The sequence below is a fragment of the Melospiza georgiana genome, chromosome 2 (assembly GCF_028018845.1).
Source record: "Melospiza georgiana isolate bMelGeo1 chromosome 2, bMelGeo1.pri, whole genome shotgun sequence".
In the NCBI taxonomy this organism is placed as follows: domain Eukaryota; kingdom Metazoa; phylum Chordata; class Aves; order Passeriformes; family Passerellidae; genus Melospiza; species Melospiza georgiana.
In genome coordinates, this window is record NC_080431.1 from 64,225,965 (window position 1) to 64,238,756 (window position 12,792).

The following is a 12,792-nucleotide window of genomic DNA, read 5'->3' on the forward strand; positions in this document are numbered from 1 at the left end:
GTGGTTTAATTTTATATCTGCAACAGATTCAGAGAAATAACTTTAAGTCTTGTTCTACATGAAAACCACAATGCAACTAATTTTTAATAGAAGAGGTGGAAATACCAGTTACGTTCATGTCTTGGATTTTGGAACTGAATTTAGTTTTGTGCAGATGGCCAAAGAATAGCAGAAAAACTGAAATGAATTAATGTTTTAAAAATATTTTGAAATTCTTGGCTTGTATGGTGGGATCACTGCAGTTGGATATATCTCTTTGTGTTGCTTTTATGAAGTTGATGTGCAGGACTTCATTTTGTGGCTGAATACAGCAACCGTATACAGCGTACACACACCATGTAAGTATGTAACAGCTGATTTTAAGGTTGTTAGCCTCTCATCAAACTAGTGAGAATCAAGTCTTAAACCTGAGTGCATCATAGTCAGAGAAGCACCTAACAGAAGACCATGGTAAAGGAAAATGAAATAGTAACTATCTATTAGTAGTAATGGGATGAGATTAAGGTATTTTCAATTTTTGGCCTTAATTCACTGTAATCAATTTTTTTGTGTGTGACAGGGATATTAATTTTATTATCGGTTAAAGATAAAGGAAAGAAAGAAAAAAAAATCCCCAACAAAACACCTCTTCCAAAGAATCCCCAAACCCTAAATACCTCAGTGTACAGCCTAATCCCAAGCAAAATGTGTTTTCCCACTTGAAATAAATATGTATGCTTAAGCAAGGTAGAAGAGAAAATAAATCTAAAAATATGTAAAAACCAAAAGGGTTTACTGTAATTCTTTTTGCATCTGTTAGCTCTTGATATTCTGGTCATTTTAAAGTGTTGCTTTTTAAAAAAAAAAATAATACCATTACTGTTCATTATTTGTTATAAAAGGATTTATTCTACTAAATTTATTTACTGTTACTAAGTTTTCAATATTTTTATATAGTGTAAAATTGCATGAAAAAACACTGCATAAAGCAGCTATTGCAGTACTGTAGAATGCAGTCTTTGAACTGCTAGCTGAATTGGTCTTCCAGGCTGCTTACAAATGTTTTAAATATTTGTATGCTAATGGAAATTTGAAATATTTGTGTGCATATTTAAAATAATACAGTACATGCCTTGCTGCAGATATGAATAGCCTTTTGCCCTCCTTGCTGCTTGGTCCTGCTCCCTCTGTGTCCCCAGGCAGGAGACACAGGTAAAGGCAGGTAAGGGAGACTGTGAGAATTATTGATTCTGCTTATTTCAGTGTGGAAGGAAAGAAGAGCAAGAAGGGGCAGTAGAGCAAGACTCTTCTTACCTGTGCATACATAGGGTAATTTGTGCTGCAGACAGAGAATGTAGTTCAATAAATGTTCTCATTAAGTGAGTTTGGAAGAAGTACATAGCCTAGAACAAATGGGTAAGAAGTGTGTTGAGGGCTTTAGATATCTGAATAACATGGTTATGGTTTACATTCTTGGTGGTAGTTGGGCCAAGAGGGCGAATATTTCAAGCAGTGAAAAAAAAAAAAAATTCCACTAAAATGTTGAGCCAAATTTTATGTGAGCTTGACCTGTCTGTTCACTTTCTGCAGTTACCAAGAAGGTTACTTGCAAGCCAGTAAAAAAAATGGAAAATAGTATTCTTCGTGATTTCTCCAGGAGAGATAATGTACAAAGTTGCTTTAAAAAGAAGCAAGACTATTCTCATGTATTTTTCTTGGAAGAAAATATAAAAACTGCAATTACAAAGATGGGAAAAACAGTCTTTTAAAATGCTAACATTCTTCATTCTTTGACAAGATAGCCTTGTGTTGATATATCTTGTTCTGCTTTTAAGGGAGAGAGCATGTGCAAGGTAAGCCGGAGCTGCAGTTTTAATCAACTTCAAATAAAAAGCTTTTCCCAGAAGACACACCTGTAATAATGAAACAGTAGTTAAGTTTCAGTGTGGAACATTGTGTTTCTAGAACTTAGCATTATACCAGTTCCAGTTCCACATCTGACATTTTCGGAACCAGAGCTGTGCTAAATCATACAAATAAAGTTTTTGCCTTAGTGTGTGAGCAGTGCAATTACTGCAATTCAAAAACTGAATGTTCAAGAGTTTTAAAAGAAAATGTATGGAAGAATTGTCGTCTGTTGAATTGCTGGTTTAAAGGTGAAAATTGTCAACTTGGCAGCAGGGATGGCTTTACTTATGACATTATTTTAGGCTATGTGTCAGTTTATTATTACCATGTTATACTGTGTGTCGTTTTTGTAACACCACTTAATGCATGTTTGACATTTTTCTTGCATCACACTTGTGTAGTTTCTTATATTATTCACACTGATTAATACAACTGTCTGTAGGTGGGGGGTACCAGAGCATTTGTTTAGTATTACATAACTTGTTTAGGAGGGTTTTTCATTGATAAGCTTGTTTCCTGTCTTGTGTTTACTCTGGATGTTCTGAGCAAAATACACTTTTTCTACTTTATGTGGGGAAAAAGCAACAGTAATGAAAAAGTGATTATTAGGAAAGTAAATGGAAGTTCTGGATGCTTCTTATTGTTTCTAAAATGACAGCTGACTCGGGAGAATAAAATCACTTGGTATACTTTCTGCATGACTGTTCTAGACTTTTCCCTTCTTACAGCACACTTAAGGATCATTATTCAAGGTTGCAAACAAAACTTTTAATTTCTGTCTGATTTTAATCCTAACTGTGTTTACAAGACAGTAAATTAAACGCAAATCTCTCAATGTTTGCTCTGAAAAGTGCTCTTAACTCCTGAAATTGTATTAAACATAAGGAAAAATAATTTGAGTTTCATAATTTTAAAATACTGAATTAGCCAGTCCGCTGGGGGTGCAGTGGGGGTGGAGGAAGCACAGATTTGTGGAGAAATCATACTCTTGTTTTCAGTTGAGTTGTGTTCCTGGGCATTCATTTTTTTACTCTTTACATTGGGCCCATTTGTTACAAAGATTTAAAAAGAAATATAATTTATCATATTTCATCCAGTCGTAAGTTCATGGCTACACTGTAAAAATCAAAATTGGTTAGTTAAGGCACATTTACTTTACTGGAGATTATGGCATGTAGTATAAATATCAGAAATAGGGTAATTCAAGTGTTGGTAGTTACTGGTGATATGTTGTTGTGCCTTTAAGCGTGGTTGGATAAAAGCTGATATATGTTGAGCATAACAATGTCTTAAAACTCAGTGCTCAGAACCTTAATGCTGAATTTGCATTTCTGCTTTATTGCTGTGATAATAACAAAATACTCACAGGTTTGAAAGTTTACATCTAGATATATGGAGGAGAGTAAAGGATTGATTATTGTAGGTTGCTTGGTTTTGAGGTCTTGTGTGGGAAAACTGATATTGTAGAATCTTTTCTATATGATTGCTTAAAAATCTACTGGTTTTTTTTAAACTGTCTTGTATATTTAAAACTGTCCAGTGTGAAGGAAGCCAAATGATGTGTCTTTAAAGAATGTAGGAAGGCAATTTCACTAGAGGTCTTACTTGAAGTCTAAATCATTTACTGGTTTGACACCGAGGACATGGTGTCCTAGCTCTAACCTTACACTACGATTATATTGAAAAATTGTGCAAGCTTCTGCCAAGCTTTGGAAGTGATGTGAGGATGTAAGGTGACATACTGACTGTAGAACTGGGCCAAATTATTGATATTTGATGCTTGTCACGGGCCTGCTCTGGTTATCCTAATCCATTCCTTTTAGGATTTTGTTTTCTTTTCTGTACTCTAGGTTTTCGTTTGTTTAAAAGGCTTTATGTTTTCCTGATAATGTGGAAGATATGAGCTGGATGAAACTTTATTTGGGGATTCTAACACTAAACTCGATGGAAATGGTTTAAAGCAAGGGAAAGATGTCAGATGCACAGTAAAAACCAGTTCTGTCTATGATTTGACAAGTTGTTACATACCTCTCCATATGCGTTTTGTTAGTATATATCATGTATGTTTTCTTAACCCATTGTGCCTTTAAAAAGGATTTATGTCTCTTTCTAAGGGGGGCAAAAAATTTTGTTCTGGATTAATTTCATTGTTTCTCTTTTGTGTAATTATGCAATAATGAAGTGACAGAGAGTACACGAGAACTTAATAGATAGTTACTCTTTCTGAACTCAAAGATGTGTGCAAATACTAATACAGAAAAGTATAGTTAGATAAGTGCTCTTCTTGGATTTACGGATGGGGGAGATGCTATTGTGGAAGAGCAGGAAAACATGGCTTCATCTCATCTTTCACTTTGCAGCTTTTAATAATTTAGTAACTACCATAGAATTAAAGACCCCAAATACAACTCTTATAAACTTCATCTAAAATTCTTAAGTGTTGTTTCAGAGTTCTGCTATAAACAAAACTAATTCAGTGTAAACTTTCAAATAAAATACATGCTTTAATGGAAAAAGTAATTGTGAAAGCCTGTGTTTTATTAAGGTAAGAAGGGTAATGTTATTGGGGAGTTAGGTGTATGTTCTCGTATCTTTACTTTTTGACTACACAACCTTAAAGGAATAGAGGTGAAATTAATGACATGCAGGAAAAGGCTAAATATACAGGACAAAATTTCCTGGGAAAGGACTGAAGTTCAAATATGTGTAACTTAAATACTAGTGCTTCCAGTAGAGGACTTCTGTCTTAAGTTCAGAAAGCTTCTGCTTAGAAACAGGTGCTGCCAAATCTAGTCCTGCTCTTATAGCAGGAAAATGTCATCTTTGCCTTGATTGTGACAAACCAAGAATAGGATTATCAGGATCTAAATTTATGAAGAACCTAGTTATCTTGCCACAGTGATAAATTTGAATAGCTGAAGAGTCAGCATCTTAGGTAAGTTTGCTGAGTTGGTATATGTACAGCTGCATGATTGTCACAGCCTTCCCAGAACTTGGAATATGGTAGTGCCTTTGGTTGTTTCAGCAGTTGCTTCATGTGCCTCAGTTAATGAAGTTTATTTATGGCCGCTCAGATGCTTTTCAAAGTCATTTTTCTGCTTAGCAAATTCTCTCAGGTAGTGACAGCCACCGCAGTTGTGGATTGAGAGTGGTGCTGTCATGGAGTGCTTAAATCAGCATGTGCTCCTGTCAGCTGCAGTCAGCTTAGTTTGTACCTGTTCAGTCATTACAGTGCACTTCCAAATATTACTTTTCATTAATGAAAGTTGTGTTCTCAGTGAGGTATTGATCTGAGCAAGTTTGAGTAGAGGCTTAAGAAAATAGAGAAAATACAAACTACTTACACTTGTACTGTCAATGAGACAAATTCCTTTAATAATTCCAGGTGTGTTATGGAAAATTAATCTCTTGGATGGTTCTAATTCCCTAAGTTTGTAATAAAGGTACTTGGATTTTGTTCTACCTCCGTTTTCTGAGGCTCATCTTTAAACTGTTTGGACATCTGCATTTATTTTAGCTTTCACGCTTGATGTAAACTAGAGTCCCTCAAACTTTATGCATAAATATACCCTGTCAGGGCATACTCATCAGTCAGGTGCTGATCAGATGCAAGATTTTGTAGAGTCCAGAATGAAAGTAAGTGTAAAAGTTGTTAAATAAGATGAAAGTAAATTATGAGAAGACCAGAACAAGATTGAGCAGAATGGGAGAGCAAACTGCTTTGAAGGCGGTCTGTAAAATGTAGTGCAAAAGAATCTGATAACAAGTACATGTTCTGTTAAACTTTCAAAGAAACGGATGCATCAGGATGCAGAACTTAACTATGAAATGCAGACTTTTTTGGAGAAGCTGCTGCTTGCTTAAGCGGAGTTTCTTTTTCAAGATGTTGCAAGTAATGTTTGTAGTGTATTAGAATGGATGTTTTTTACTCGTGTACATCAAAAGTCACAAACAGGTAACTGAAGTAACAGCTTTTATGTTTTTGTCTGTGTGTGTAACCATTTTCTCATTAATGTGTTGATACTTACAAACTTGGCACCCAAGATAATTTTGATAGCTTGTTTGTAAATTAGTATTTTTAATGTGAGAATTATAGTGCAAGCTTGCATCTTGAAATCTGAATGAGCTATGATGAAAAACAGTACCAGCAATCAGTCTCTTTGATTAAAAATATTTAGTTTTGAATATGATGCCAAGTTACTGCCTTTGTATATAAGATGATACCAAAAGGGAGTTCCTCACTTCTCACACTGTGGTCTTGGCCTAGTCCTGTGCAGAGGAGTGTCATCACTGAGGCCTTTACTTTGCTCTCAGTTGGAGAAAATGGTAGCCAACTGGAGCGACTTTATGGGGGGTATACGGTGGAATGGTTGACAGTATTCCTAACACTCACTAAGATGCCTCATCTGATATTCAGGCTTGAAATTATTTCTAATATAGTGCTTTTCAGTCCTCTGCCACAAGTTAGTAGGTGTTCAGTTTGCTGTATATATGATGGCTGAGCTTAAAGCTTTTAAAAAATGTTTGATACTAACTTAGAAAGCTGTTTCACTTTGGGTAGGAAGAATGGCTTTTATCTTGCAGGTAGTGACTTCTACTAAAATAAGGAATGCTGTACATAGAATTTAGAGCATTCTATGGTACTATAAAGCTGAAATAAATCCTGATAGTGCAGCATCAGGAATATGTCCAGTTGTGCAAGGAAAGGACAAAGAGCCAAGTTTGAGTCTCAGCTTGCCAGACAGAGTAGCAAATAGAGAAATGGCTTCTTTATTCAACATTGCTTTGGGGTTTTTTTCAGGAACAGGTAAGTCTATGTCAGTATTCCAATATGGGGTAGAACATTTGCAGGATACCCTGCAGTTTATTTATGCTGTTTGTTGTCTTTGTCTTAAAATACAGATTCCATTTCCTGTATTTCAAATCGAATGTAAGATTTTTCTGTTTTCTACCAATTATGATTTTATTATGGTGGAAGCCAGAAGTTGATATTCTGCATTTCTTATAGAGTAATCTGTGATGGAAGTTGTCACCCAGTAGAGTTAGTACAGGAGGGAAATTACTTAATTGCACAATGAATCACAGATCTTTTGACAGGACCAGAAGAAATGGGTACACACAGAAACACAGGGGATTACTTCTGAGCATCCGGAAACATTTTTACTGTGAGGGGTGACCAAGCACTGGCACAGGCTGCCCAGAGAGGTTGTGGAGTCTCCATTCTTGGAGATGCCACAAGCCATCTGGATGTGGTCCTGGGCACTGGCTCTAGGTGGCCCTGCCTGAGCCGAGGAGTTGGACCAGATGATCTCTAGAGATCCCTTCTGACATTAACAAGTCCATGATTCTGTCATCTAAGCAAAACTGAATTCATTAAACTTTATTCAAATGAATTAACAGTTAAACCCTATTACATGCTTAGGTGTTTGAATCCTTCCTTACTAGGTTTCATTTCAATGTAGTTGAATGTATTGGGTAGTATTGTTAAATTTTACATTTTCAAATGAAGCATGTCAAAGATGAAAGCTCTTGGAGTGAATGAGTTGATGTTAATAAAGACTGTGTGATCACATCTTGCCCTGCCCTTCCCCCAGCACAGTCTTACAGCTTCAGAGATTTTAGCCCCACAAAGATAAACAGTTCTGCTGTCATTATTTTGGAAGAGGAGGTTAGGACACTGGCCTAACTTGGCACCTGCTGCAAAAATGACAGGTAAGGAGCCTTACAGGAGGGAATGGGGAGCATTGTGTGAAGTTCTGTAAAGCAGAATTGCAAACACAGAAGCTGTGTATTAGTGAATTTCACAATTCCTTAGGAATACTGTTTTTTGTTTTGTTTTTTTTTTTTTAATTAGAGAAAATTGGACTGTGCACAGTATAAGAAGTGTTACGTGAAACTAGATTCCCTCTTAGGTTTTGGAAGATAGAAAACATCCTCAAACTAGTGAGGTCATCACTACTATGTATCAGAATTATTCTATAATACAAAGCTTATGCTGGTTTTCTGTAGTCTTAAAACTAAGATATGAGAAAATTGTCTCTTAGGCTTTGCATATGCACATTTTTGCTACTTTAAAACAATTTTAAATATTTTTGAAATAAAAAATTAGTCTTAATAGAAGTATGCCTAGTTTAACATCCCTAAAATCTTGGTGGTTCTCTTAACTCCTTGCATAAGTTTATATTTGTTTGCATTGTGTGTAGCACAATGGTATCCTGACTTCTGTTAAAGCAATAGACCTGTACTGAGATCCTACTTAACTCTGTGCTAGCTGTGCTGGTTTAATGATATCTTGTTTACAGCAGACTTTTCTAAATCTATGTCTGTGATAGGTGACCTCAGAGTTTCCAGAACCTGGCAGAACTATCTTGTGAAATTTTAACTCTAGCTTCCAGTGCAACATTATCAGATGCTTTTTATCTGTCAGCTTTCTTAAGTTTTCTTTGTGAAATCACGTCTATACATCATTATTTCTAGGTGAAAGAGATGATGAGGGTTAAAGGTTATTCTCTTGTTCCTTCAGCAGTTTTGTACTTCTTAGCTGTTCATGATAAAGTATCACAAAATGCTCAGAACTTCACATCTCTGTAACCTGTCATATGAGTTCTGAATGGAGAAAATAACACCATTACTTGGACATTTTTCCAAGATGCTCAGCATGAACACAGTCATTGAAAGTAAAAATCTAAACATTGAAAGATATTTTTGCTGCTTCAATGACAACATTTGTAAAATGGGTAATTATGAAAATCAGTGATGAGCCAGCTATTCTGGTGGTGCAGGTTCCTCAACTTGAAATGGGAATGTCATAGAGGGGAGGGGGCTGTATTTAAAAATACGGGATTTAGTATCTTTGAATTCAGACCTTGCTGAAGCTGTACAGATGAAAACTTTTGTGTCTTCTGTTTAAATGCTTTCAGACATGCTCATCATTCCCTAAATACTGAAGAAATCATCTAATTTCTATATGGTGAAGATCTGCAATCCAAGCAAAACAGAAACTAATGTCCCTTGATCGCAGATTGTCACTGGCATGTGTTCATTGCCTGGCCACTAGTAACTGCCACCATTTGTTCTTTTTTGAAATCTGATCCCAGAGGAGGAATATTACTGCATTCACATTCCTCATTCTGTGTAAGATGCTAACTTCAGGTACCCTGCTCCTTGTAACTTTAAAGTTGTGAAATGGATGTAAAATATTTTTAACGATCTTGCAAAGGAAATTGAATGCCTTGTTGGCTTAGCTCAAGTAGTATTTCCCTTTTGTTTCTAGGAACTTAATTATTCCTTTGAGTTTTAATTTGGTATTTTTTTTCCCTTAAATGCTTGCTTGCTTCTACTTCTCTGCAAGTACTTAATATGCACTTATTAAGAGAATTTGACAAACACAAGATTTGAAAAAAATATGTTGCAGTTTGTCTCCTATAATCCCTGGCAGCTATGCAGTGATGCCAGGTAACAATTGCTTTTAGTCTCTAATGGTTTTATTGTCCTCAGGAGGGACTAGTCATAATTAAGATGAACAGGTTTGGCCAGACTAAAGTTAAAACTAAGAGAAGAATGGGGAGGATAAGATTGCCTGACCATTTAAGAATGTCTAGCACTGTATCTTCTGTTAGTATGTCAGCAGCCAACATTGTTATCTGTTACCTTTTGATAGGTAAGCCTGAACAAATGCAAACATGAACACAGCTCTGCGGATCATCTCGGGTTCCCTTTGGAAACCCCAAATAAGTGGCCACAAGGGATTGTGTGTTTTCCTGAGAACACCTCGGCATTGGAGTTCTTCTTTCTGTGTGCTGGATAGTGGTTCTGCTACTCTCAAAATCATACCTGTGCCCGCTGGTGCAAAATGCCATATGGTCACTTCAGTGGAAGTCAAAATTTACCTGTGCTGCTGTTGTGTGTTGCTAGGTAATTTTTAAAGTAGAACTAAAATAAAGGGGAAACTTAGGGGGGGTTTATTACTCTTACTTAAAGTAGCCACCAAAAAGCCTATTAACTAAAAAAATGGAAACAAAAACCTGAACCAAACCACAAAACCTGTTCTCTCAGTCAGTCTGGTGAAGCTGCCATGCATCCGTGTGCAAGGTACATGTGCAGTGTCCTTCAGTGTTGGAGTGTCACAGCTGTTCCTGCTCCAAGTTGGCACCGGCAGCCTGGAGCTTGTCCCACAGAGCCGGTCTGTGCTGCAGATATCCTGCACTACTTGAGATGGCTGCACTTACGAGTTGGTTTTCAGTTTTCCTTTGTAACCGCACAATATATGCACAGTATCACTCCATTTGTCTGTGATGCCTCTCTCCTCTCCAGAACAGGCATGTTTATCCTGTTGTAAGCCTTTTAGACTAGGTCAGATTCATTTTGTTTACCATACCCACCACACCCACTTTGAGCTTTAATTTAAAGAAGAACTTTATCATATGGATGAAAATTCAGTCTCTTTGAAAACAACTTTCGCTTGTGTTCCAGCTCACTCTTAGAAATCACATTTTTCATCACTGGCTCCTTGGATGCATTCAGCTCTAGCAAAGTAAATACTACTAATCATAAACAGAGTTTATATAGGGTAGAGAGGTTGGAATGATCTTAGAAGAGGGAGAATTGTGAATAAATTGTGCAGAGGCACATTCCTAGTAGAAATTATAGACAATTTAACACTTCCTAGCTGTCTTACTGGGTGGTTTTAGAGCCTGTAGTCAAAAATTGATGATAATTATTTGGCTACAGCTTTGTCACTAATATCTACTGGTTGCTAAGAATATGGCACACTGCTTTCTCTTCAGTAAATCTGGGTGACCAAGAAAGAGAAAGTAATATTCACTGTCAGTTACAGAAACTGGAGAGACTCTGTTAGGCCTTGATGCTTTAGCTTTCTTGATGGGAAAAAAAAAAGGGAGAAAGTAATTATTGGGGCTTTTTAATAATAAAATACAGACTGAAAACTGCAGTTTGTTATTTTAGCCGTCCTGTTAGATGGGTACATACCTATCAATAGCTACATTAATTGCACCATGTGGAGGTGATGTCTCAGGACACTAACACTTCTCCAGATGACAGTTCCAGCCAACTCCCTATGACTGGCAGTTCATCACTACAGCTATTACTGCATTTGACTTGCTAAATGATTGTAGAATCAACACAGTTAGAAAGGGTTAGTGGGCTGTGCTCTTTTATTTGTGCTTTAGGAAGAAAGTGTCTATCTTGCTGAATGTCTGGTACAGAATAGATGACTTCGTAAATCTGATAGATAGCAAGTTTCACCATGGTGTGGGAGGGGAGATAAAAAAGAACCAAATGGGAGAATTGATTTAATAGGGCTCAGACATTAATCATGCCAACTTTAAAATGGTATTTATTCTGAGCTGCACATCTCAGCCTGTTTTCAGCTGTGTCTGATAAGGTAAATGTTAACTTTATTGTAAACGTTTGTGGCTGTATGTTGTAATTTGCACATATGTCACTTCTTGAATTGGTTTTTGGGACTGTTCCTAAAGTGAAGCTAGCCTGAAAGGTGTAACCTGTGTGTGGCTTTCCAAAGGAATTCTTTCTGTAATAAATGCTTTGCAGAGTGTGCTAAGTTTTATGATCATCAAAACAGGACCTCAAGATGTTGGAAAATCATTTTAACAAGTTTTTACTTGGGAGTATGGGGAGTTGTTCACCCCTTTGTGCTGTTGTGATGAGGACCTTTCCAGGCAGTCTTCTCTGTAGACATTTTCTTGGGGCTCTCAGGCTCTGCAAACACCTTTCTGTGCCTGAGTAAGGGATTATGCTAAACCTATCAAACATTGCACTGCTCACATCTTACTTTAAGTCTGAGACACTTATGGAGAAGAGGTGATTTTAATTCTGAGAGGAGGGAATGTGTCTACAGGTGAGAGCTGTTTCGAAGCCTGAATGGCTGGGGCATGGAGCTGTTGAATTTTAAACATTTTGGATAGTTGATTTGCATGTGTACTCTAAGACACTGTGCAAGGTAGATACCACTTACTGCAAATACAAGCCAATCGATTGCAGAAGTTGTAAAATTACAGAAGTCTAAACTTTTGCATCAATTTCTAATGATTGCAGTATTAAACTGTATTTTAAGAATGATACTTGTATGCAGTTCTGTTGTGAGATGGTTTTTTACTCCAGCTCAGTTCAGGTGTATCATTTTGATAGATAACTTTGCCCCCAGTTAATAATGTCTGCACAACAACATACTGCAGAAAGAGGGGACTGCAGTGAGAGCTATTAATTCTCAAGTGTCACTAATGACTCAGTGTTGTGTGCAGGGATCCTAATCATTTTAGTGGCACTAATATTAGAAGGATGAAATGCCACTTTTGCCATGTGCCTTGGCAAGCCTAGAATGTCCAGACTGTCTAGTGTCACATGAAATACTTATGTTTTAGAAAACCTCCAAAGGGAGATGACTTGGGGCTCTTTGGATAAGAACTGCAGTTAATCTACTCCAAGCAGAAATATGAAAATCTAGGAACAGCTGTTGTTGAACTGCTGAGGTAGTAAAAATTAAATAAAATCTGTGGAGAAACAACTAAGTGGTAAGAATGGGTAGAGAATAAATTGATTTTTTTCTGGTAATGGGAAGTTTTATTATGGTTTATTACTCCATATATTATGGGTTTCTGAAAAGAGAAGCTACTGCGCTTTCCTTTTTGCTTGAAATGTCAGTTATTTACTGTCTCTTTATTTTTTTAGGTTACTGTTAAAATCTTAAAAATGCAGATGAAGACTGGCTTGTGCAGAATCCTTCTGGTATCTTATGCAGACAAAAGAGAATCCTAAACCAGGTTTTAGTACAAGGTATGTATTAAGGTATATGGCTTTATCCAGCAGTTACTGAAATCAGTCCCTCACTTTTTGTTCAGATTTGTGATTTGATGTAGTTGTTCTTCT

General features: G+C 36.6%; 1 protein-coding gene across 3 annotated transcripts in view; it reads left to right on the forward strand.

Annotated features, from left to right (window-relative positions):
- PSPC1 (paraspeckle component 1) overlaps window positions 1-12,792 on the forward strand; it is a 59,390-nt gene that overhangs the window by 41,003 nt on the left and 5,595 nt on the right. For all 3 annotated transcript variants that reach the window (XR_009114177.1, XR_009114178.1, XR_009114179.1), the window contains exon 7: window positions 12,595-12,699. The gene's annotated coding sequence lies outside the window, so the exon portion shown is untranslated. The remainder of the gene's footprint in view (window positions 1-12,594; window positions 12,700-12,792) is intronic.